The sequence below is a fragment of the Zalophus californianus genome, chromosome 13 (genome assembly GCF_009762305.2).
Source record: "Zalophus californianus isolate mZalCal1 chromosome 13, mZalCal1.pri.v2, whole genome shotgun sequence".
Taxonomy (NCBI): domain Eukaryota; kingdom Metazoa; phylum Chordata; class Mammalia; order Carnivora; family Otariidae; genus Zalophus; species Zalophus californianus.
Genome location: NC_045607.1, coordinates 58,082,090 through 58,108,232, shown reverse-complemented (window position 1 = coordinate 58,108,232; position 26,143 = coordinate 58,082,090). Strand labels below are relative to the sequence as shown.

The window sequence follows — 26,143 nt, the reverse complement described above, 5'->3', positions numbered from 1 at the left end:
GACTTAAAATTTCTCTGAGTCCCAGAGGTGCATGACCTGGTGTTCTGTGAATATAGAAAAGGATTTCTGTTACCTTCTCTTGTTAAAGAATTTTAATTTACAGTACAGATATTTATTTAATTACCAATTTGTTTCAGAAATTAACAGGATACTCTTTGAAAAAGAGAAGACTAACAATATAATCCAAAGTTCACAGGCATAGAGAGCAACCTACTTTATGTCAAGCCATCTATTGTTTGCATTACCATTCATCCTCACAACCACTATATGAAGCAAATATAATTGACCTCACTTTTACAGATGAGTGCCCTGTATTTTAAAGGGGTTAAGTGCCTTGCTCTAAATCACACAATGTGTAAGTAATGAAGGTGGAATTTGATCCCTCTTCTGCTGAGATTTTCTATTCTAGTATTTAATTATGACATACTGCCCATTTTAGTTTAAGAGAATAAAAAAGTTAGCATTTTTCTATACTTAAGTTAAAACTGAAAATACAAGTACTTATGTTAAATCATGGTACTGCAAAGAAGGGTAGCATAAGAAAGATTTAAAATCACTTTTGTATTGTAATTATAAATGTGAAATAGCAATAAAAATACTAAATGAGAAATTATGTTATACTTAATTCTTATAAATGGTTCTATAACTTCTCATGTCTGTTCCCTGCTTGAAACTATCACTTAATTCTATATCCTATACATGAAACTAGAATTATAATAGGATATTTTAAAATATCTACAATGATTAAGAAAAAGACTCTTTACTTTTAAAAAAAAAAGTTCTAGGTAAATTAAAGAAAAATAGACACATGAGAGAGGATCTGGTACAGTAAAGGACGGCTGTCAGAGACTAATTATGATTGAATTCAAATTTAAAGCAAACATGAACTAAGAAGTAAACATTATAAATCCTTGTATACTGGCATGTTTTTTAGTCCTAGTTGAAGATTATGTGTAAGCATAAGGAATATCAGTAGATAATAAATAAATAAAAAAAAAACCCTCAATGCTGATCATGTGGTCTAAATCACAGATTTCAGGATTTCTGTGAAACAAATTAATGATATTCCTTGGGTTTTAGAGAGAGTATCCTTATTATTTTCAACAAATTCTTATTCAGTGTGTGCTTCAATGATTCCATTAACCCACAGAATTTTCATTTTGTGACAGTTAACTAAACAGGAATAAGGTGAGTGATTTAGATATTTTAAAATATGGATCTTAGATCCTGTGTAAATGCCTTGAGATTAGTACTATTTCCTTGCCTAAAAACTGGCAATCCATTAAAGAAATCAAGAATTCATGTATTTTAACAATTTTGCCTTATAGTTATTGGCTATTTCTTGAATCATTTTTCTTGCTCTTTTCCCCTTTCTTACGGAATGCTTTTATTGCCAACTGCTATTAGAGCAGTCTATTAATGTTACCTGGCTATGTTATTTGTACAAAGTATTAAATCCGATGTATTTTTTGGTAGTAGGTATGGAATTGGTGTATTTAAAAACTATGATTAAAGGTATATTCTATTCTATTACATATGTGTGTGTGTGTGTGTGTGTGTGTGTATATATATATATATATATATATATATATATATATATATATCTCCTTTTAGTAAAGAAAAAATAAAAGTGTTCCCAGATCGACTAGTGTATTGATTTTTGTGTATTCAATTAAAAATAAAAATCATGTGTGACCTAAGCTGCAAAAATGCAGCCCACTTTGGTTCAGATTTCTTTCCTGAATGACTCATGTCCTATGGATTTGGAAGAGAATGACTATGCAGGGAGAGAGTATTGGAGATGTGCCAATAGACTATTCTCTGTGGAGTCTTAGGGAAAAATGATGACAGCAGCAGGCTGGTAGAGGACATTCTTATTTGTCTTAAACTTTACTATATAAGGTAGTGGTTAAGAGCTCTCGTGTCAGACTTCTGGCTGTGAATACTGACTGTAACATTCAGTAGTTATGTGACCTCAGAAAAGTTAATTAATTACTTTCTCTGGGATTCAGTTCTTTCATTGGAAAAATCAAGCTAATAATGATAACCTACATCATAAATTTGTTGTGAGAGTTTAGTTATTTGATAGAGGGTTTAATATAGTCCCTTACACATGTTAAGTGTATAATAGATATGTTATCGTATTCTAGAAGCTATCTTGATATATTTCAAAAGAGTAAAGCATAACCTACTTTTAATCATTGTAACATGAAAATCCATTTGCCATTGGAGCCATATTTCCAGCATAGAGAAATATTTCTCCTCCACTAACATTTAAATGTGAGTACAGACTTTTTTCTCTATTGTTTACTGCTATATCCTCAGTGCTTAGATTATTGCCTGGACCATTCATAGTGTGTTGTCAGTAACCGCTTGTTGAAAGAATGAATCACTGGTCAACTTTCAGTTTCTCCAAGCCAACAAAACCCTCCATAATACTTTAAAATAGACAAATTATTTCTTTTCAACATCCATCATGGATATACTCTAACCCATGCTAACAGTAAATCTAATTTTTCCTTTTTCTTTAATCTGCTTCCTCCAGGTTCCAACTCTCTAATAGATGCCTTGGGTTTTGGGAAAGTTCTACAAATCCCTTTAATATCCTACCTGAGGTTTTCCAATGTAGGCAATTCATTATAAAGCAAAAAAATCTCTCTCTACCAAACTCTTATCAAAATTCTCATTCCTGAGGAATATGAAAATAGTAGGATATTTATTGAGTGCTTAGTCTTACTGAGTATGAGGCACTGGGATAACATTTGTGCAATCTTGTTTAATCTTCATAAAAATTTTCAACTATACAGATTCTAGAAGCCTTCACAAATGAGAAAATTGAGATTTGGGGGAGGTTAATTATTCATTATCAAGTCAAAAATTATAAAGGGCAAAACAGATTTTGCACCAGTTTAATATCAACATTAATGCTCTTAAGAAACAAACTCTCTTCTGCCTATGCAGTCAGTGTTCAGTATTAAAGCTATCACGAGATCTGATGATTTCACACACTAAGGCATTAAGGATTGACAGTATATTAACTATCAGTTAAGAGGTTAACCTGGATGGATATATTTTCACTTTGAAAAATGATACTTTGAACAAAAATAAATTGAACTGAATGAAAGAAATTCTAATGGTGAATTTCAGACCCTGTGACAGGTAAATGGAGTAGATAATTTGGGACTGAAGACTTTTCCAGAGTTAACAACCCTAATATAACTTTGTTCTAAGTTTCATTGTCAAATTCATCTATCTGCTTGTCCTTCTAATCCCTATAAAATATTATCTTCTTTAATTAATTCAATTACTCTATTCATAAAGGTTTTTTGAATGTCTACTATGTGCCAGATACAGTTTTAGAATTAGTAGTAGTAAATGATTTCAGAAAATTGGCAACTTACGAAAGACAAAAACATTTAAACACACAATTATACTACAATAAGGTAAACATCATAAGAAAGGCAGTTACTACAAAATTGGAATGAAAGATACATATAACCATTTGGGTTAAGACATCAAAAAGAAATTCACTGGAACAGTTACATTTAAACGGGAGTTAGGTGGTGGGAGAAGAAGTATAGAATGGTAAAAAGAGGGGTGGGGCGCCTGGGTGGCTCAGTTGTTAAGCATCTGCTTTCAGCTCAAGTCATGATCCCAGGGTCCTGGAATCGAGCCCCGCTTTGGGCTCCCTGCTCAGCTTGAAGCCTGCTTCTTCCTCCCCCATGCTCCCTGCATGTGTTCCCTCTCTCGCTGTCTCTTTCTGTCAAATAAATAAAAAAAATCTATAAAAAAAAAGAAAAAGGAGTGCTTGGGCAGCTCAGTCAGTTAAGTGTCTACCTTCGGGTCAGGTCATGATCTTAGGGTCCTGGGATCCAGTCCTGTGTCAGGCTCCCTGCTCAATGGGGAGTCTGCTTCTCCCTCTCCCTAGGTGCCTCTCTCCACTCATGCTTTCTCTCGCTCTCTCTTTTTCAAATAAATAAAATCTTTAAAAAAAAAAGAATGGTAAAAAGAAATTTACCAACTGGAATAATTTGTGTAGAGAATTCTAGACAGAGCAAACAACACATGAAAAAACATGGAGGCTTGAAAAAAATAAAACTTGTTGGGAGAATTAAGATTAATTGGCTATGAACAAACATTCTGATATCTTCAATAACAACACTCAATAATGGTTGTACCTCTTCTGGGTTTGTGTCTTAAATATTGGGGCTGTGGGGTGCTTGGGTGGCTCAGTTGGTTGAGTGACTGACTCTTGATTTCGGCTCAGATCATGATCTCAAGGTCCTGGGACTGAGCCCGAGTTGGGCTCTGCACTCAATGGGGAGTCTGCTTGAGGGTTTTCTTTCTCTCCCTCTGCCCCTCCCCCTGCTTCTGCTCTCTCTCTCTCCAAAATAAATAAATAAATCTTAAAACCAAAAACAAAAACATTGGGGCTGCCCATCAGACTCCTACCTCTCAATTAGGTTTTATTAAGTTACCTCATTTATTTCAGAGTTCTAATTAGCAGCTACTAGTATGTTGATGGTGGCTCTTTAGAAGCTTCCAGCATGCTGTTATTTAAATGAGCAAGCCTGATTTAAAGGAGATAATTGGAACACAGAATAAAACCAGGAAATGTGAAAAGAATAAAAATTGGGAGGCAAGAGAAATTTCAAAGTAACTACTCTCAGTAAGAACTCATATTTAGGTTAATATTGTTACAGATGGTTACATATTATGTATCCATCTATATATACATATATATGTAGATATGTTTATATATGGGGGTTAGTATACAAACATATATTTCTTTGCTCTGTCAGATGAGAAAGCCTAAAAGAAATAACACCCCAGCAACAATGTGCACACCCTAAGGACCAAATCTTGGTTTTAAATAATATTCCTTGGAGAATCGCTGATTCTAGGACTAGGGAAGGAAATGTGTAAGATGAGACTGGAGAATCTTGCTGTGCCAAAAAGTAAGGAAGTGGTGAAAGAAAACAAAAGCAAAAACACATTAATGCTAGCTTTGGCAGCACAAACTTAAATTAGAATGACACAGAGAAGATTAGCATGGCCCCTGAGCAAGGATGACATGCAAATTCATGAAGTGTTCCATATTAAAAGAACAACACAGCAACAACACATTCTTGTCAAAGAGCCCATGAGCTAATGGAAAGAGTTTCCAGTGGCCAAAACTGAAAGGAATAATTAGAACAACAAAATAAAGTAGTATTGGATTATAATGCAAAGTATAAAATAAATGTCCATGATTCCATGAGTATAAATAAATGATTTAATGAATTAATGAATGGAGGAAGAAGAGATAAATCTTCCATACAGAATTACAAATAATTGATTTAGATTTCCTGCCCTAAAGAAGGGGAAGTGTAACTCTCCACCCATGACATATAGACTGTGCCACAGAAACTTTGTTCCAAAAGTAAAGTATAGAAATGGGGGGAAAGAGTAACTTCACAGTGGGGAAAATCGCAAACATTCATTTAGGGAGTGAGTAGTCATGGTTAACATTAGCAGTCATAAATCATGTTGATGCTGTGTACTCTTGATATGATATAATGAAAATGATATGTGATCATCTGTGATTTTCCTCTCTAAAACCCAAGTCTCCTTAGGAGAAAAACATGTAGACAAGTCCCAGCAGAGGAGCATCCTATAATACTTGACCAGTGCTTCTCAAGAACTCCGACATCATGAAAAAGTAAGTTTGAGAAACTGTCATAGCCAAAAGGAGTCTAAACAGAGATGACAACTAAATGCATAGATCTTTTTCAAGATCCCATTTAGGACAGTGGGATCTTGAAAAAGATCATTAGGGGGCACCTGGGTGGCTCATTCGTTAAGCGTCTGCCTTCGGCTCAGGTCATGATCTCAGGGTCCCGGGATCGAGCCCAGGAAGCCTGCTTCTCCCTCTCCCACTCCCCCTGCTAGTGTTCCCTCTCTCGCTGTGTCTCTCTCTGTCAAATAAATAAACAAAATTTAAAAAAAAAGAAAAGAAAAAGATCATTAGGTAAAAATTAAGGAAATAGGAATTAACTTTTCTTCTAATATCTCTTTCTTACTGATTCTATTTTCAAAGTGACCTTTACATAATTTGGTGTCGAATGATACTGGTTGTGTTTTAAGGAGATGTTGACCAAGAGTCCCTGAGAAGCTGTGTGCTGCAGTGAACTCATAACAGTAAATCGTGTTTTTGTCCTGTCACTGGCTGTGAGACTCTAGGGAAGTCATTCTCACCTGCGTGGACCTCAATTTCCCATGTCACCTTGAACCTTATCTTTGCTTATCAAAGGATGCATGCATATAGGAGCTCCACTGGAGGGTCTGAGGGCCATGTCCAGCCATGAACAATTTATATAAGAAATTGTAGAACCTCCAAGCAATACCTCATCACAAGGAGAATGGAAGATCAGGCACACAAGGCCTAAAATACTATCTCAGGGTCTAACGGGGAAGGTAGGGAAGAGGGAAGTTGAACAACCCAGTGTTAAGTATCACATTATTCCTAGCCTAATATTCACCAATGTGTACCTAACTCTGAGGAGAAGGATTTGGTAGAAAGTATAGATACAGTAATTCCACAAAGACCTGTCTGAAAATCAAAGCATTGTCTAGGGATTCATGGATTAGCATAGTTAGGAAGTAAGATTCTTTCCCCACTTATGAGGAGAGCACACCATAATTCTTTTTGTATTAAGAGCTCAGAGATCTCAACTTTCTTTGCAGGCTCCAATAGTTCTGAGGTATTGACACATCAGCATAATTTCCATCCAATAAGGCACAGTGTGGCACTGACTCAGTGTGACTTTGGCAGTTACCAGGGATGGCTTTGCAGGGATGACACAGACATGGAATTTGTGGTGTTTTGAATTCCACTGTGCAAGCCCCTATATACAGGTTTGGAAAAGGGTAGGGCCTTTCTTTGAGTTTGAGACAAATATAGAATGGATAGAATTGTATTCTGATGTCCTCTAGTAGTAAACAGAGCTAGATTTAGGGAAGTAATATTTGTTATTATCATGCTTGAGCAATGGAAGTTGAAAAACAGAAAATAGGGGATTTCGAAGTGATTAATCACTAAAATTGGTATTTCATAAAATTTGAAGTACAACTCTAATATCAGATAAATTGGAGTTACTCTCATAAAAGTGTGATACACTTTCTAATCTTAAACTCTTAATTTTTGGCTTCTCATTTTTTCCCCGAAAAGATCTGAGAATATTCTTAATGTAACATAAGGGCACTCCAGAACCCAGAAGGAAAAATTCCTAACTGAATGGTGGTTAAGGTTCTGCCTATCTATAAATATTTATTGGCTCTAAGCCAGGGAGGTTTATTATAGGAACATTGTTGCTGATTCTCTAGATGTGAGGAAATATGGAGGGAAAAAAAAAAACAGCACACACAAATCCTTAGGAGCAGCTGAAATTTTAGCTTGGCTGTTTGAAGAAGGTCATACTGCTTTTTCATCTTTAAACTAATAGAGAAATATTAATATTCTGAACCATGGGGCCCCTGCCAAGTTTCCATCCCAAGTTTCCCAAGTTAACTATGCATCCGTCACTCATAAAAACAAAACAAAACAAAACAAACAAACAAAAAAAACTTGCTTGTCTGAAATCCTTAACCGCATGACCAAAATTAAAAGGAACACTAAAAGAAACAGGGAAGACAGGCTATTTCTCTCAGAGACAGTCTACTTCATTCATCTCCTCCATAAAAATGCCAGGGAAAGACATTGATGTAGTTCAGTTTGGGTGTGAGAAGTTAAAATAATAAATAAATAAATAAATAAATAAATAAATAAATAAATAAATAAATAAAATGTTGGGAGAGAATAAGTGTTTTGCAACTGAATTGTAGGCAATCCAGGGAAAGAGAAGATAATATATCAAAGACTCCCAGGGCACTTCAAATGTAAGCCCTAATAAAAGAAAAACACATACAGAAATAAGTGATAAAACTTACTTTCCTTTGAAAGTAAATTCACTGTGTCAGTCAATGGGTGCCATAAGCTGATTAGTTGGAAAGGAAGTCCACAGGGCTAGAAAAAAAATTGATACTATTAAATTGGTAACCTTTGCAATATAAACAGTTACCAGGTTTGTCATTTACATCAGTCAAGGAGAAGCTGAAATCAAATGATTTATCTCTTTGTATTCAGTCAAGCAATTTAAAGGGACTCAGCTTGCCAGTGTCCATCCAATTGTGACATGTTCCATACATGGCCACATAGAAGCAAATAATTAGTTTAGATGCTCTAAAACAATTACAACTGGCATAATTTTAGTTTGAAATTACTAAGTAACAAAATATACTCTTCCATAGTTCAGTTGGTGGTATGATACCACTTGGAGGGTTGGCAGGAATAGTTTCAATCATCTATTACTAAAGAAGGGGACTATTTGTAGAAGTTCCTAAAGAAATACTTTCTTTGACCTCACCCAAAGGTGAGGTCAAAATACAAAATACATTTATGTATTTTACAATTTACATTAAGCATTGAAGAGTAGATATTTCAGCATATCACATGAAGAGTTCTTACAGGTAATACAACCTATTTAGGTAAAGTTTACTTACTCAGAAGTTTAAAGAAGTAGTCAGTGTCTCTGGCTTTTATGAATCAATTCTTCCAAACGCACACTCACATTCACACGAGAGTACTCCTAGAAATCTTTGCAAAGCGTAATAGGTTTATTTGTTTTCAGAGTTCAACTGTGTTCTAAGTTCAGAAGTTTACAAAAAGAATTTAGAAAACAATGAGAAAATTTAATTTGAAAAATAAATACGTCATTGAAAATCCAAATTAAGATATTCAGACTTTGGTATCACAGTTAGGGGGAAATAAAAAAAATATTTTTGGGGGCCCCTGGGTGGCTCAGTTGGTTAAGCGACTGCCTTCGGCTCAGGTCATGACCCTGGAGTCCTGGGATTGAGTCCAACATCGGGCTCCCTGCTCAGCAGGGAGTCTGCTTCTCCCTCTGACCCTCTTCCCTCTCGTGCTCTCTCTCATTCTCTCTCTTTCAAATAAATAAATAAAATCTTTTAAAAAAATTTTTCATTTGTACCTCTAATGTCTTTAGTTCAGTGAGATATTTTCCTTAAAGCCAATTAGCTAACTAAAAAAAATTACTTCATCTGACATGTATAAAGAATTATTGATTTGCCAAATCCATAATTTTGAATTATGCTCCATTTTAAAAATGAGCCTTTGTCCAGCACCTCTACAGGGTCAATGAATGCAAGTTACCCTCAGTGTTCTGGCATATTTCATCTCACAGTGTTTGTTTACCTACAGAATTTTCTAGGGATCAGGCAACTTGTACTATTTACTTAAACAAAGAAAAAAAGAAAATCCATGTCAGAAAATAAGTATCTAAGTGGATTTAACCAAGTGACTTTATACTTAAAAATATAAATATAGCTCAATGGAAAGTAATTTTTGTCATATACAGTGACTTTTTTAGTATTTTCTTAAAATATTTGAGATATTATGTTCTTAGTTATTTTAATTGTGAACACTAAACATTTTCCCTTTAAAATTAACTGCATTTACTGTTAGAGTACTTACCTAATTCACAGAATTTTTAAGCATGATTAGGTAAAAGAGAAAAAAATAATTAGTTCTACTTGTCCTATATGATGTGTTTAAAACCCCCAGATGACATAAGCATCTCAGGGAAAGCAGTTAAGAATTGCCTGTTTTATTTGGAGAAACCTCAATATAGGGCATTAGATCTGTAATTTTTAGCAAAGCAAAAAGAAGAGGAAATTCTGACTTAGCATAATGAACTGGTATTTTTATTTTATAATGATATATTATTTGAATGGATATTAGGTAACTAGGATGTATTTCCTTCTTTGAATATTTAGTAGTCACAAAGAGGAACAAAAATACTTTATAAGAACACTCAGTTTTAAGATATTAATAATACTCAAGACAATTTGTTCAGAAGCTGGGACACTTTTGTGTAGACAATTATATCACCTATAACAAGAAATTTAATATTGAAAAGAACATATTATTTCTAGAAGGCTTTTGCTCATCTCTTAGATCATTGTAAATACATTTCTTATTCAATTTTCTGATATTTCCTTCCTTGTAATAATGCTGAGTTAGATAAAAAAACCTCAAGTATACAAACTAAGTTTTTAAAGAAAAAAGATCCATTGAAATAATCATTAGAATTGGTGTCAGTTTCTGGGAAAATAATAAAACCTGGAAGTATTTTTGAATAGTGTTTCTTCCTTTAACCTCTGTTGTTGCATAGCTACATCAAATTAATCATTAAAATAGTATTGACTTTAATAGTATCTTGACCTCCCTACAATAAGGTGGTGTGCTTGCCAAAGCAGAGTGCATTTTTTAAACACTTCCCCTAATAGGAATGGCTAATTCACAACAATTCTAGCTGCTTTTACACAAGTGGTAAAAGTTAAAGGACATATTTGGCTCTCTAAATTGAAATAGCATTTGTCCAGCAGATTCTAATACAGACTTACTAGTTTTCTTTTTTTTTTTCATTTTTTTTATTGTTAGAGACTTACCAGTTTTCAACCATAATGTTTTTAAAAGACATGGAAAGACTGAAAAACTGTGTTCTGAAAGCAAAGATGTAGAGTCTTTTATCAGAGTGTAAGAGAAATTCCATGGAATAGTAGTGCAATGAAACTAAACTGAGGTGGGGGAACCCTAGTGGTCTAATAACACTTTATTTCACAAAATAGAAGAATCCCATTCGTGAGAAAGTGACAGAAAATCCTTATGTTCCCCCTCAATTTCTACCACATAGGCCAGAGACTGGGATTACAAACTTTCCAAAGCAGGGCCGCAGCTCTTTGAGTTGACAAGAGTTCAGACAATGGTTTGAGAAAATGTGTGTGAAGTACCCTGCATATAGGTGTGGCCCACTTTGGGGAGTCAATAAAAAAAGTGCATATGTAACTATAATTTCTACTCCTTCCCCCAGATATCAGCTGAGAACATCACATGTGTGCCCTTTATGCTTGCCTGCTTATATGAAGCCCAGAGCCAAATACATGTATTTTCTCATGACAGACATTTAGGGGGCATTGAGTGCTTGTTGAAAATTTGTGGGTAATGACAAGGAATCAGTTTATGCACCATTTAATCATTCCTTCAATAGTTATGGTAAGCCATCAATGGTAAGACCCATCGAATCACTAATTTCCTACTTGGAAACTAAGTTAGGGAAGTGATCATTGATTCATGTAATTAATATACAAAAAATATATATGATAGCCTTCAAAATAGCAAATATTGGCTATTCTAAATAATGGTACCCATTTTTAATGGAATATTATGCCAATATTTAAAAATCATCTTTTCAAGGAAAGTTTAATAATTGCTTCCCACAACATACTGTTGAAATGCCAAAGCATAGGAAATTGTGCAGCTAAGGATTGGATACAATTAAGCATTAAAAAATTTGGGAGTAGAATCTCTTTTCTCTTTCTGTATATCCTAAGTTTTAAAAAAATTAGCAGGCATTTCTCTCAATTCAGAAAAATGTAAATATTATAAATATGGACTTCAGGGTATGGATAAACAATCAACGAAACAGTCCTAAAAATTTGTTTGGCCTAATTTGTTTCAGAGTAGAAAATATTGTCCCAAATCATGATGTGATCATGTGAAATATAGATATATATGTCTTTTTAAAAATAGCAGACACCAACATTCATTTTGATATTTGTAAAATACTTTATAATTTATGCTATGTAAAATATATAGGCAGAGACATACCCCCACAGAGATAATTATGTTTTGTTTTAAATATTTAAGTAATCTTATAAACCATGTGTAAGGACGCTTTTTTTTCTATCCCCCTATATGTTTCAGCTCAATACTGGTTCACTTGGATACAACTTTTACAATCAACTTCAACCCATTTAATAAAGATCTAGACAAGACAAAGGAAGGAGCAAGAGAAAATTCAGCTCCAGATGGTGGTTAGCAGGAGGGAATTGGCATAAAAGAACATCTGGAAAACTGAGAGGATTAGAGGAAAGGACCTTTGAAAAAAAAGTGTTACTTTAGCTCATGAAACATATGCCCTTTGTTCTTTAATAAAATGCTGTAATACATGCAATTCCTTCTCCAAAAAAAGTAGAATTAAAAAGTAAATAAATACATAAATAATTTCCTGCCACAACAATTATTTTCTTTTTTTAAAAGTTTTTCTTTTAATTCTAGTTAGTTATCACACAGTGTTATATTAGTTTCAGTGTACAATATAGTGTTCTAAAATTCCATACATTACCCAGTGCTCATCAAGACAAATACCCTCCTTAATCTCCATCACCTATTTAATTCACACCCCCACACGCCTCCCATCTATTAACAATTACTTTGTTCTCTGTAGTTAAGTCTGTTTCTTGCGTTGTCTCTCTCTTTCACTTTTTTCCCATTCCTCGTTTGTTTTTTCTCTTTTCTTTTCATTTTCTCTTTTTTTATTTTATTATGTTACATTAATCACCATACATTACATCATTAGTTTTTGATATGGTGTTCCATGATTCATTGTTTGTATATAACACCCAGTGCTCCCTTCAGGACATGCCCTCTTTAATACCCATCACCAGACTAACCCATGCGACAAACCCCTCCCCTCTAGAACCCTCAGTTTGTTTCTCTGAGTCCATTTTCTCATGGTTCGTCTCCTCCTCCGATTTATCCCCCTTCATTTTTCCCTTCCTACTATCTTCTTTTATTAACATATAATGAATTATTGATTTCAAAGGTAAAGGTCTGTTATTCAAAAATTTTACACAATTCACAGTGCTCACCATAGCACACCCATCCCCAATGTCTATCACCCAGCCACCCCCTTCCTCCCACCCCCCACCATTCTAGGAACCCTCAGTTTGTTTCCTGAGATTAAGTATTCCTTGTATCAGTGAGGTCATATGATACATGTCTTTCTCTCATTGACTTATTGCGCTCAGCATAACACCCTCCACTTCCATCCAAATAGATGCAAAAGGCAAGATTTCATTTATTTTGATGGCTGCATACTATTCCATTGTATATACATACCACATCTTCTTTATCCATTCATCTGTCAATGAACATCTGGGCTCTTTCCATAGTTTGGCTATTGTGGATATTGCTGCTATAAACATCGGGGTGCACATACCCCTTCGGATCATTACATTTGTACCTCTGGGGTAAATACCCAGTACTGCAATTGCCAGGTCATATGATAGCTCTATTTTCAACTGTTTGAGGAACCTCCATACTGTTTTCCAGAGTGGTTGCACCAGCTTGCATTCCCACCAACAGTGTAGGAGGGTTCCCCTTTCTAGGCATCCCCACCAACATCCGTCATTTCCTGAATTGTTAATTTAAGCCATTCTGACTGGTGTGAGGTGGTATATCATTGAGGTTTTGATTTCGATTTCCCTGATGCTCAGCTATGTGGAGCACTTTTTCATGTGTCTGTTGGTCATTTGGATATCTTCTTTGGTAAAATGTCTGTTCATGTGTTCTGCCCATTTCTTGATTGGATCATTTGTTCTTTGGGTGTTGAGTTTAAGAAGTTTTTAGATTTTGGATACTAGCCCTTTATCTGATATGTCATTTGCAAATATCTTCTCCTATGCTGTCAGCTGTCTTTTGGTTTTGTTGACTGTTTCTTTTGCTATGCAAAAGCTTTTTATCTTGATGAGGTCCCAATAGTTCATTTTTATCCTTGCTTCCCTTGCCTTTGGTGATGTTTCTAGGAAGAAATTGCTGTGGCTGAGGTCGAAGAGGTTATTGCCTGTGTTCTTTGGGATTTTGATGGGATCCTATTTCACATTTAGGTCTTTCAACCATTTGGAGTCTATTTTTGTGTGTGGTGTAAGGATATGGTCCAGGTTCATTCTTCTGCATGTAGCTGTCCAATTTTCCCAGCACCATTTGTTTAAGGGACTGTCTTTTTTCAACTGGATATTCATTCCTGATTTATTGGAGATTAGTTGACCATAGAGTTGAGGGTCCATTTTTTGGGCTCTCTATTCTGTTCCATTGATCGATGTGTCCGTTTTTGTGCCAGTACCATACTGTCTGGATGATTACAGCTTGTAATAGAGCTTGAAGTCTGGAATTATGATGCTACCAGCTTTGCTTTTATTTTCAACATTCCTCTGGCTATTCAGGGTCTTTTCTTGTTCCATACAAATTTTAGGATTTATTTGTTCCATTTCTTTGAAAAAAGTGGATGGTATTTTGGTAGGGATTGCATTAAATGTGTAGGATGCTCTAGGTAGCATTGACATCTTCACAATATTTATACTTCCAATCCATGAACATGGAACGTTTTTCCATTTCTTTGTGTCTTCCTCAATTTCTTTCATGAGGATTTTATAGTTTTCTGAGTATAGATTATTGTCTCCTTGGTTAGATTTATTCCTAGATATATTATGGTTTTGGGCACAGTTGTAAATGGGATCAACTCCTTAATTTCTCTTCCTTTTGCCTTGTTGGTATTTAGGAATGCCAATGATTTCTGTGCATTGATTTTCTATCCTGCAACATTGCTGAATTGCTGTATGAGTTCTAGCAGTTTTGGGGTGGAGTCTTTTGGGTTTTCCACATAAAGTATCATATAATCTGCAAAGAGTGAGAGTTTGACTTCTTCTTTGCCGATTTCGATGCATTTTCTTTCTTTTTGTTGTCTGATGGCTTTGGCTAGGGCTTCTAATACTATGTTGAATAGCAGTGGTGACAGTGGCCATCCCTGCCGTGTTCTTGAACTTAGGGGGAAAGTTCTCAGTTTTTCCACATTGAGAATGTTATTTGCTGTGGCTTTTTCATAGACAGCTTTTATGATATTGAGGTATGTACACTCTATCCCCACACTCTGAAGAGTTTTGATTAAGAAAGGATGCTGTACTTTGAGACATGCTTTTTCTGCATCTATTGAGACGAGCATATGGTTCTTGCTCTTTCTTTTATTAATGTATTGTGTCACGGTGATTGATTTGCTGATGTTGAACCAACCTTGCAGCCCAGGGATAAATCCCAATTGTTTTGCTGAATAATCCTTTTAATGTACTGTTGGATCCTATTGGCTAATATTTTGGTGAGAATTTTTGCATCCGTGTTTATCAAGGATGTTGGTCTGTAATTCTACTTTTTAATGGGGTCTTTGTCTGGTTTTGAGATCAAGGTAATGGTGGCATCAAAAAACAAGTTTGGAAGTTTTCCTTCCATTTCTATATTTTATTTTATTTTTATTATTTTTTTTTAAAGATTTTATTTATTTGAGAGAGAGAATGAGAGAGAGAGAGAGAGAGAGAGAGCGCACATGGGGGGGAGGGGCAGAGGGAGAAGCAGACTCCCCGCTGAGCAGGGATCCCGATGCGGGACTCGATCCCGGGACTCCAGGATCATGACCTGAGTCGAAGGCAGTCGCTTAACCAACTGAGCCACCCAGGCGCCCCATTTCTATATTTTAGAACAATTTCAGAAGAATAGGTATTAATTCTTCTTTAAATGTTTGGTAGAATTCCCCTGTGAAACCATTTGGCCCTGAGCTCTTCTTTGTTGGGAGATTTTTGATAACTGCTTCAATTTCCTTAGTGTGTATAGGAGTGTTCAGGTTTCTATTTCTACCTGGTTCAGTTTTGGTAATTTATACATCTCTAGGAATGCATCCATTTCTTCCAGGTTATCTAATTTGCTAGCATAGAGTTGCTCATAATATGTTCTTATAATTGTTTGTATTTCTTTGGTGTTGGTTATTATCTCTCCTCTTTCATTCATGATTTTATTGATTTGGGTCCTATCTCTTTTCTTTTTGATAAGTCTGGCCAGGGGTTTATCAATCTTGTTAATTCTTTCAGAGAACCACCTCCTAGTTTTGTTGATCTGTTCTACTGTTCTTTCGGTTTCTATTTCATTGATATCTGCCTGATCTTTATTATTCCACTTCCTTTGCTGGGTTTAGGCTTTATTTGCTGTTCTTTCTCCAGCTCCTTTAGGTGTAGGTTTAGGTCGTGTGTTTGAGACCTTTCTTGTTTCTTGAGAAAGGCTTGTATTGCCATATACTTTCCTCTTAGGACTGCCTTTGCTGCATCCCAAAGATTTTGTACAGTTTTTTTTCATTTTCATTGCTTTCCATGTATTTTTTTAATTCTTCTTTAATTTCTGGCTGACCCATTCATTCTTTAGTAGGATGCTCTTTAGCCTCCATGAATTTGAGTTCTTTCCGACTTTCCTCTTGTGATTGAGTTCTAGGTTCAAAGCACTGCGGTCTGAAAATATGCAGGGAATGATCCCAATCATTTGGTACCAGTTGAGACCTGATTTTTGACCTAGGATGTGATCTATTCTGGAGAATGTTCCATGGGCACTAGAGAAGAATGTGTATTCCGTTGCTTTGAGATGGAATGTTCTGAATATATCTGTGAAGTCCATTTGGTCCAGTGTGTCATTTATAGTCTTTATTTCCTTGTTGATCTTTTGCTTAGATGATCTGTCCATTTCAGTGAAGGGTTGTTAACGTCTCCCAGTATTATTGTATTGTCGATGTGTTTCTATGCTTTTGTTATTGATTGGCTTATATAATTGGCTGCTCCCATTTAGGGGCATAGATATTTACAATTGTTAGATCTTCTTGTTGGATAGATCCTTTAAGTAGAATAGAGTGTCCTTCCTCATCTCCTATTACAGTTTTTGGTTTAAAATCTAATTTGTCTGTTATAAGGATTGCCACCCCAGCTTTCTTTTGGTGTCCATTAACATGGTAAATGGTTTTCCACCCCCTCACTTTCAATCTGGGGGTGTGTTGGTTCTAAAATGAGTCTCTTGCAGACAGCGTATCAATGGGTCTTGTTTTTTTATCCAATATGATAGCCTGTGTCTTTTGATTGGGGCATTTAGTCCATTTACATTCAGGGTAACTATTGAATAATATGAATTTAGGGCCAATCTATTGCCTATAAGTTGACTGTTACTGTATATTGTCTGTGTTCCTTTTTGCTCTGTGTTGCTTTTAGGCTTTCTCTTTGCTTAGAGGAATCCTTTCAATATTTCTTGTAGGGTTGCTCTCATGTTTACAAATTCCTTTAGTTTTGTATGTCCTGGAAGCTTTTATCTCTCCTTCTATTTTCAATGACAGCCTAGCTGGATATAGTATTCTTGGCTGCATGTTTTTCTCATTTAGTGCTCTGAATATATCATGCCAGTCCTTTCTGGCCTGCCAGGTCTCTGTGGATAGGTCTGTTGCCAATCTAATATTTCTACCATTGTAGTTTACAGACCTCTTTTCCCAAGCTGCTTTCAGGATTTTCACTTTGTCTCTGAGACTCATAGTTTTACTATTAGATGTTGGGGTGTTGATCTATTTTTATTGATTTTGAGTGGGTTTCTCTGTGCCTCTGGGATTTTGATGCCTGTTTCCTTCCCCCACATAGGAAAGATCTCTGCTATAATTTGCTCCAAGATACCGTCTGCCCCCCCCCTTTCTTCTTCTTCTGGGATCCCAATTATTCTAATGTTGTTTCATCTTATTGTATCACTTATCTCTCGAATTCTGCCCTCGTGATCCAGTAGTTTATCTCTCTTTTTCTCAACTTCATTATTTTCCATCATTTGGTCTTCTACATCACTAATTCTTTCTTCTGCCTCATTTATCCTAGCAGTTAGAGCCTCCATTTTTTATTGCATCTCATTAATAACCTCTTTGATTTCAACATGTTTAGATTTTAATTCTTTTATTTCTCCAGAATGGGTTTCTCCAGTATCTTCCATGCTTTTTTTCAAACCCAGCTAGTATCTTTAAATTGTTCATTCTGAACTCTATTCCGACATCTTACTAATGTCCATATTGATTAGGTCTCTGGCAATCGGTAGTACCTATTGTACTTTTTTTTTTTTTTTTGAGGTGATTGTTTTCTATCTTGTCATTTTGTCCAGAGAAGAATAGATGAATGAGAGAACAAAATGCTAGCAGGGTAACAATGACCCCAGAGTAATATATACTAAACAAATCAGAAGAGACCTGAAACTGGGGGAAGAAAGGGAAAGAAAGAAAAAAGAAAAGGAAAAAGAAAAAGATATAAAAACAAACAAACAAACAAACAAAAACAGAATATGATCAAATATGATCAGGCTGGTGCATAGATCAGGACCACACATTGGATTTTGGGTGTATTTTGGTCTGTTAGAAGAAAGTGCCTCCCAACATTTTAAAGAAGAAAAACTTATATATGTACAAAAATAAGGGTAAATACGATGAAGGGATGGAATATGACTGTAAAGATGAAATTTTAAAAGATTTTATAAAAGGAATTGATAAGATAATAAGTTGGTTGAAAAAAGAAAAAAGAGGATTTAAAAAAAAAAAGGGAGAGAATGTGATCAGCAGGAAACTAGAAAAAAGCCATACACTAGAGATTTTGGTTATATTTTGGTCTGTTAGAAGAAACAGTATCCCAAATTTTATTACTTTTTAAAATTTTTTAAAAAGATTTTATTTATTTATTTGACTGAAAGAGACAGCGAGAGAGGGAACACAAGCAGACGGAGTTGGAGAGGGAGAAGCAGGCTTCCTGTGGAACAGGGAACCCAATGCAGGGCTCTATCCCAGGACCCTGGGATCATGATCTGAGCCAAAGGCACTTAACAACTGAGCCACCCAGGCGCCCCTGTATCCCAAAATTTTAAAAAAAGAACAATTATATATATATTATATATATATACAGCAAAAATAAGGTTAAATACAGTGAAGGGATAGAATATTACTCTAAAAATGAAAAATAAAAGAGATTTTTTAAAAAAAAGTGTTGATAAGATGTTGGTTGAAAAAGGAAAAAGAAAATTTCAAAAAAAAGAAAATGAATAAAAGAAAATTTAAAAAATTAACTTTGAAAGACTAAAGAATCATGGGAAAAAAAACATGAATTTGATGTGCCGTATTCCTCTAGCACTGTAGTTCTGCTGTTCTCATTGATAGGTAAACTTGGTCTTGGCTGGCTGTTCTTGCTGATCTTCTGGGAGAGGGGCCTGTTGCTGTGGTCCCCAGATGTCGTTGCCAGAGGTGGAATTGCCCCTCCCTTGCTGGGTCTGGTCTAAATAATCTGCTCGGGTTTGCTCTCAGGAGATTTTGTTCCCTCCAAGCTTTTGGTACAGCTTTGGAGGACGAGAGTGAAAATGGCGTCCTCCCAGTCTCCAGCCCTGGAGGAGCCAAGAACTCAGGCCCCACTCCTCAGTGAGCCCCCAGAGAAAAGCAGTCATTCACTCCCATCTCGCCGGTCTCTGGCCACACTCCGTGCTCACCCGGCCTGTGACTGAGCATTTCTATCTCTGGCACAGGACCCCGTCTGGAGTCTCCAAACCCAGCAGATCCCTGGGGTGTACTCCCGTGCTTCTCCTCCTGGGAGAGGAAGGGGAGTCTCCCTGGCTCTGCCACTTGTTGGGTCCTTGCTGGAGGAGCAGTGTCCCGACTGTGCTGTGGATCACGGTTTATGGCAAGCCCAAGCTGAGAGCCCACTCCTCGGCTCTGTCTCTGCAGCGGGCTTCCCTGCTCTGATACCTGGGAGCTCTGCCACATCAGGCACCCCCAGAGTTTCTGTGACCCCAAGGGTCCTGAGAACACACTGTCCCTGCGAATGTTCCACCCCCTGCATAGCCACTGGCATGACATCCCTCGGTGGAGCAGACTTCTAAATTTTTCAATTTTGTGTTCTGCTGCTCTATCATTTGCCAGTACCAGCTGATGGAGGCCCCCTTCCCCACCATCTATCTTCCCAAATATTGCCTCGGATTCACTTCTCAGCACGTCCTACCTTCCAGAAAGTGGTTGCTTTTCTGTTCAGAGAGTTGCTGCTATTCTTTTCTTCAATCTCCTGTTGAGTTCGTAGGTGTTCAGAATGATTTCATCCCTATCTAGCTGAATTCCTGGGACCAGACAAAATTTAGGGTTCTTACTCTTCCACCATCTTGCTCCTGTTTTGTTTCTTAAATTCCACATATGCGTGAGATCATTTAGTATTTGTCTTTCACTGACTGGCTTATTTCACTTAGCATTTCATTATTCTTTATGGTTGAATAATATTCATATACTATATATATATATATATATATATATATATATATATATATATGTTACTTCCTCTGTTCTCTTCTAGGATTTTTATGATTTTAGGTCTTATATTTAGGTCTTTCATTCATTTTGAATTTATTTTTGTGTATGGTGTAAGAAAGTGGTCCAGTTTCTTTCTTTTGCATGTTACTGTCCAGTTTTCCCAACACTATTTGTTGAAGAGAGTGTCTTTTTTTGCATTTGGATATTCTTTCCTGCTTCATGGAAAATTGACTATATAATTGTGAATTTATTTACGTGTTTTCTATCCTGTTATATTGATCTATGTGTCTAATTTTGTGCCAGTACCATACTGTTTTCATTATTACAGCTTTGAAAGATATCTTGGAGCTGGGAATTGTGATGCTCTAGCTTTGCTTTACTTTTTCGAGATCCTTTGGCTCTCAGGGTCCTTTGTAGTTCCATACAAATTTTAGGATTATTTGTTCTAATTCTGTGAAAAGTGTTGTTGGTATTTTAATAGGTATAGCATTAAATGTTTGATTTCTTTGGGTATTATAGACATTGTAACAATATTTGTTCTTCCAATTGATAAGCATGGGATGTCTTTCCATTTCTCTCTGTTGTCTTCAATTTCTTTCATCAGTATTTTATAGTTGGCAGAGTACACATCTTTCATCTCTTTGGTTAGGTTTTTTTCCCTGGGTATCTTATTATTTTTGGTGCAATTTTAAATGAGATTGTTTTCTTCTTTTTTTTATATGTTCAGTTAGCCAGAATATAGTACATGATAAGTTTTTGATGTAGTGTTCAATGATTCATTAGTTGCCTATTACACCCAGTGCTCATCCCAAAATGTGCCCTCCTTAATATCCATTATCTAGTTACCCCATCACCCCACCCCCTCCCTTCTGTAACCCTCAGTTTGTTTCCCGTAGTCCAGAGACTCTCATGGTTTGTCTTCCTCTCTGATTTCTTCCCATTCAGTTTTCCCTCCCTTCCCCTGTGATACTCTGCTCTATTCCTTATGTTCCACATATGAGTGATTATTACTCAGCCATCAGAAATGATGAATACCCACCATTTGCAACAACATAGAATTGGAGGGTATTATGCTAAGTGAGATTGTTTTCTTCATTTCTCCTTCTGTTGAATTGGGTTTGCTAGGATTTTATTGAGAATTTTTGCATCTATGTTCATCAGGGATATTGGCCTGTAGTTCTTCTTTTTGTGTTGTCTTTATCTGGTTTTGGTATCAGGATGACGCCAGTTTCATAGAATGAATTTAGAAGTTTTCCTTCCTTTCCTATATTTTGGAATAGTCTGAGAAAAGAAAAGGTATTAACTCTATCCTAAATATTTGCTAGAATTCACTTGTGAGGCCATCTGGTCCTGGACTTTAACTTTTTGGGAGTTTTTTGGTTACTGACTCAATTTGTTTGCTGGTTATTGGCCCGTTCAAATTTTCTATTTCCTCCTGTTTCAGTTTTATCAGTTTACATAATTCTAGGACTTTATTCATTTCTTTTATGTTGTTCAATTTGTTGGCATATAGTTTTTCATAATATTCTTTTATGATTGTTTGTATTTTTGTGGTGTTGGTTGTTATTTCTCCCCTCATTTGTGATTTTATTTATTTGAGTCCTTTCTCTTTTTTTTCTTGATAAGAGTGGAGAGAGGTTTATCAGTTTTATTGATTATTTTTCAAAGAACCAGCTCCTGGTTTCATTGATCAGTTCTATTGTTTTTTCTAGTTTCTATGTCTTTTATTTTTGTTCTGGTCTTTATTATTAACTTCCTTCTGATGGATGGATTTAGTTTTTGTTCATTGTTCTTTTTCTAGCTTCTTTAGACATAAAATTAGATTAAGATTTTTCTTGCTTCTTGAGGTAGGTCTCTAAGCTTCCTTCTTAGAACTACTTTTGCTGCATTCCAGAGGTTTTGGATGTGCTTTCATTTTCATTTGCTTCCATGTACTTTTTTATTGCTCCTTTGGTTTTCTTTTTAATCCATTCATTTTTTTTAGTAACATGTTATTTAACCTCCATGTATTTGGTTTTTCCATATTTTTTCTTGTGGTTGACTTCTAGTTTTATAGCATTGTAGTCAGAAAATATGCATGGTATGATTTCAATATTCTTGAATTTGTTGAGGTTTGTTTTGTGTTCTATTATGTGATCTGTTCTGGAGAATATTCCATGTGCCCTTGAAAAGAATATGTATACTGTTGTTTCAGGATGGAATATTCTGAATATATCTGTTAAATCCATGTGTTCCAGTGTGTCATTCAAAGCCATTGTTTCCTTTTCGATATTCTGTTTAGATGATCTATCCATCAATGTAAGTTGAGTTTTAAAGTCCTCTCTGTAATTTATTATTATTGATTGATTCCTTTATGTTTTTTTAATTAACTGTTTTATGTATTTGGGCTCTTCCATGTTGAGTGCATAAATACTTACCATTCTAGTTGGTCTGCCCCCATCCCTTATTATTATATAGGGTCCTTCTTTGTCTCTTGTTACAGTCTTTGTTTTAAAGACTATTTTGTCCAATATAACTGTTATTACTCTGGCTTTCTTTACATATCCATTTGTATGGTAAGTGTTTCTCTGTCCCCTCACTTTCAACCTGCAGGTTTCTTTAGGTCTAAATTGATCCTCTTGTAGGCAGCACATAGATGGATAGTGTTTTTTTTTTTAAGATTTTATTTATTCATTTGAGTGAGAGACAGAGAGAGCACAAGCAAGGGGAGAGGTAGAGGGAGAAGCAGACTCCCTGCTGAGCTGGGAGCCCGACACGGGGCTTGATCTCAAGACCCTGGGATCATGACCTGAGCTGAAGGCATATGCTTAACCATCTGAGCCAACACGGCTCCCCAGGATCTTGTTTTTTAAATCCATTTTGTCACTCTATGTCTTTTGATTGGAGCATTTACTCTATTTACATTTAAAGTAATTATTGATAGATATATATTTATTGCCATTTTATCACTTGTTTTGCGGTTTTTCCTGAAGATTTTTTTCTGATCTTGTCTTTATCTCCTTCATGTTTTGTTCATTGTTCTTTAATGACATATTTGGATTTCTTTTTCTTTATACTTTGCATATTTATTACTGGTATTTGATATATGGTTACTATTAGGTTTGTATACAAACTGTCCTGCATGTAGCAGTCCACATTAAGTTGATACTTGTGTAAGTTTGAGTCCATTCTTTTCTCCTTTCCTCCCCACTCTCTTTTCTTTTCTTCTGGAACTCCTATAATACAAATATTATTATATTTGATGGAATCACTGAGTTACTTAAGTCTCTTTTCAGTTTTCAGAATTCTTTTCTCTCTTTTGTTCAGCTTAATTACTTTTCATTACTCTCTCTTCTAGGTCACTAACTTGTTCCTCTGCTTCTTCCAGCCTGGTGTTCTTTCCATCAGGTGTGTTTTGCATTTCACTTATTGAGCCCTTTATCTCTGCTATGTTATTCTTTATCTCTGTGTTAAGGGTTTCACTCATGCCTTCCACTTTTTTTTTTCTTAAGTCCAGTGAGTATCCTTATGATCATTGCTTTAAATTCTTTATCAGGCATATTACATATATCTGTCTCATTTAGGTCTCTAGCTGTGCTGTTCTTTCATTTGGGATAAAGTTCTCTGTCTCCTCATTTTGTCTACCTCTCTGTGTCTGTTTCTCTGTGTTAAGAAAATCTGTTGTCGGGCACTTGGGTGGCACAGTTGGTCGGGTGTCTGACTTGGATTTGGCTCAGGTCATGATATTGGGGTCATGGGGTTAAGCTCTGTGTTGGGCTCTGTGCTAAGTGTGGAGTCTGTTTGGGATTCCCTCTCTTCCTCTGCTCCATTAGCTAGTGCTCTCTCTCTCTCTCTGAAATGAATAGATAAATCTTAAAAAATAAAAAGAAAAAGAACATGTTGTGTCTTCTGCTCTTGACAGTAGTGATTTTACAAAGAGATTCTGGAGTTCCCTGCAGTGTTTCCTATTCACCAGAACCTGGACCTTCAGGTGAGTATCTTGTGTGTTGCTTACACTCTGCTATTGTGTCCGAATCACTTTTCTTTCAGTGCAGTCATCTGCACTGATCCTCTGCCTGTTATGGGCTGTGCTTGCTCTCTGTGGTATTAGTGGGACCCAGGCAGGCCAACTTTAAGTAAGAACGTGGCTGCTGGGGTAGTTGGGAGCAAGGTGGTGATATTAGCAAAATTTTCACTGGACTACTAGTGCCATGCAGGATCCCTTGAAGCACTGTGGTAGCCGGGGGCTGCATGCCTAGGTGGCCAGGGGCACGAGGCTGGGTGCAGCATGTGAAGGCAAGTGGGGGCATGCAATTGAGTGTGCATGCAAAGGCACCTGTGGGAGCCTAGCTAGGGAAGTGAGACCTGGGGGCAGCTCTGGTTCCTGTGGGAACTGGCTGGGTGTGTGATGGTGGCTGGGACCACAAGGCTGAGCATGGTTTAGGAGATGTTTGTGGACCCTGTAGCAACTGTGCACTTGGCAAAGTGCCATGCAGCCTTAATAGTATTTGCCCTGAGCCCAAGACCTAGGCCAGCAGGCTTGGAGTGGGTGAGTCCTTAGGAGAACTTGTGGGTATGATGCACTGTTAGCAGGTTAGGTAGTGTCTGTGCAGCCCTGGCCCCCACAGGTGTCTGTGTTTATGCTGAGGGGCAGGGGAGGGAAATGGCACCTGCCAGTTCCCGCATTTTCATAGAAGTCCTCCAACATGCTCCAAAATCAGCATGAACAGATCTTTCTCGTGTTTGCCCCCAGCATGTAAACTGTGGTTTATGTTTCCTTTCCATGCAGGCTGCTGTCTCTTTAAGGGTGGTGACACAGCTATCATTCCCCCCCTCCAGGTTTCCCCAGGAATGAGTCAGCTGACTTTTAAAGCTCCAGGTTTTAAGTCCCACAGGCTATACAAACTCATGGAAGTCAGCCTCTATGGTTTTTAAAGCCAAACATTATGGGGATTAGTCTTCCTTATGTGAGCTCCGTGGTGATGTAACCTGTTTCTCTCCCCTCTCTGTGCATGCAGTTCCCTGTTTCCTGGCAGCCTCCCTCCGCCTTTCTTACCTTGCCAACATTTCAGATGCAGTTTCTTCTCTATTATATTTAGTTGTGGAGTTTGTTCTAGCAGTCATCAGATAACTCTCTGGTTTATTGACTTGGATATGGATGATATCTAGTTGAAAATGTGGGACAGGGGAAGCTCAAGGTCCTCCTAGTCCACCATCTCCCTGTGCCATACTTACTTAATTATTGCTGTTATATTTTGTGATCTAGATGATGGAGATGGCATTACAAATTCCCTAAGACTTACACTATAAATTTGCTTCTTTGGGGTTTACATTTCTATGCATCTAGATTAATGAGTTGTATCTAAACCTCCAAAACTGCTAATGGGTTACCTTCATTATAGTTTCTCATTAGGAAATAGAGAATCTGAATTAAGTCAATCCTATTTTTCCCTCTTCTCCATGAAATTAAATCTGTATGATTTGCAAATATTGAGATTTTTATTTTTTTAAATCAAAGGAGGAGATAAACTAAAAGATTTTTTTCTCTCTCTTCATGGTTGAATATTACATAAAGAATGCCTTCTCATAATTAATGATTTTTTTTTAGGCATAGAGAAAATATAAGTTGCAAACCATACTTTTTTGAAATGTTCTTCAGAGCAGTTAATAAGATCTATAGTAATCTAGAGAATAACTATGAAAACATAAGTTCTATTAGCATATATAGCAACTACCAGCCAAATCATTCACAATATCACTGTTCTTGGATCAAAGAAAAGTGACAGAGTAATAAAACAGACATGCCTACCCTGTAAGTATTGTGAGAAGAACAATGTGGCAAATGAAGATAGAACTCTTACTGATACTTCATTGTAGCATATTTGTAGGTTGATTTTAAGTCATTGTCAGAAGCATCAGAAAACAAATTAAGATAACTTCAGTTAAAAGTCTGTCGTATAAAAACTATATTCCTATTTATTCTGTACTTTTTAATCTTTATAGTCATCATTATAAGCTTTCATAATATGGTCTTTTAGAAGTAACATTTCTGGGGTCATTAAGGGATT

General features: G+C 36.2%; 1 non-coding gene across 1 annotated transcript; it reads left to right on the top strand.

The window, feature by feature from the left end:
* Positions 1 to 5,001: 5,001 nt before the first annotated feature.
* On the top strand, positions 5,002 to 5,104 carry LOC113935248. Its single transcript, XR_003523987.1, has one exon. It is a non-coding gene; the product is annotated as a U6 spliceosomal RNA (small nuclear RNA).
* The last annotated feature ends 21,039 nt before the right edge of the window (positions 5,105 to 26,143 follow it).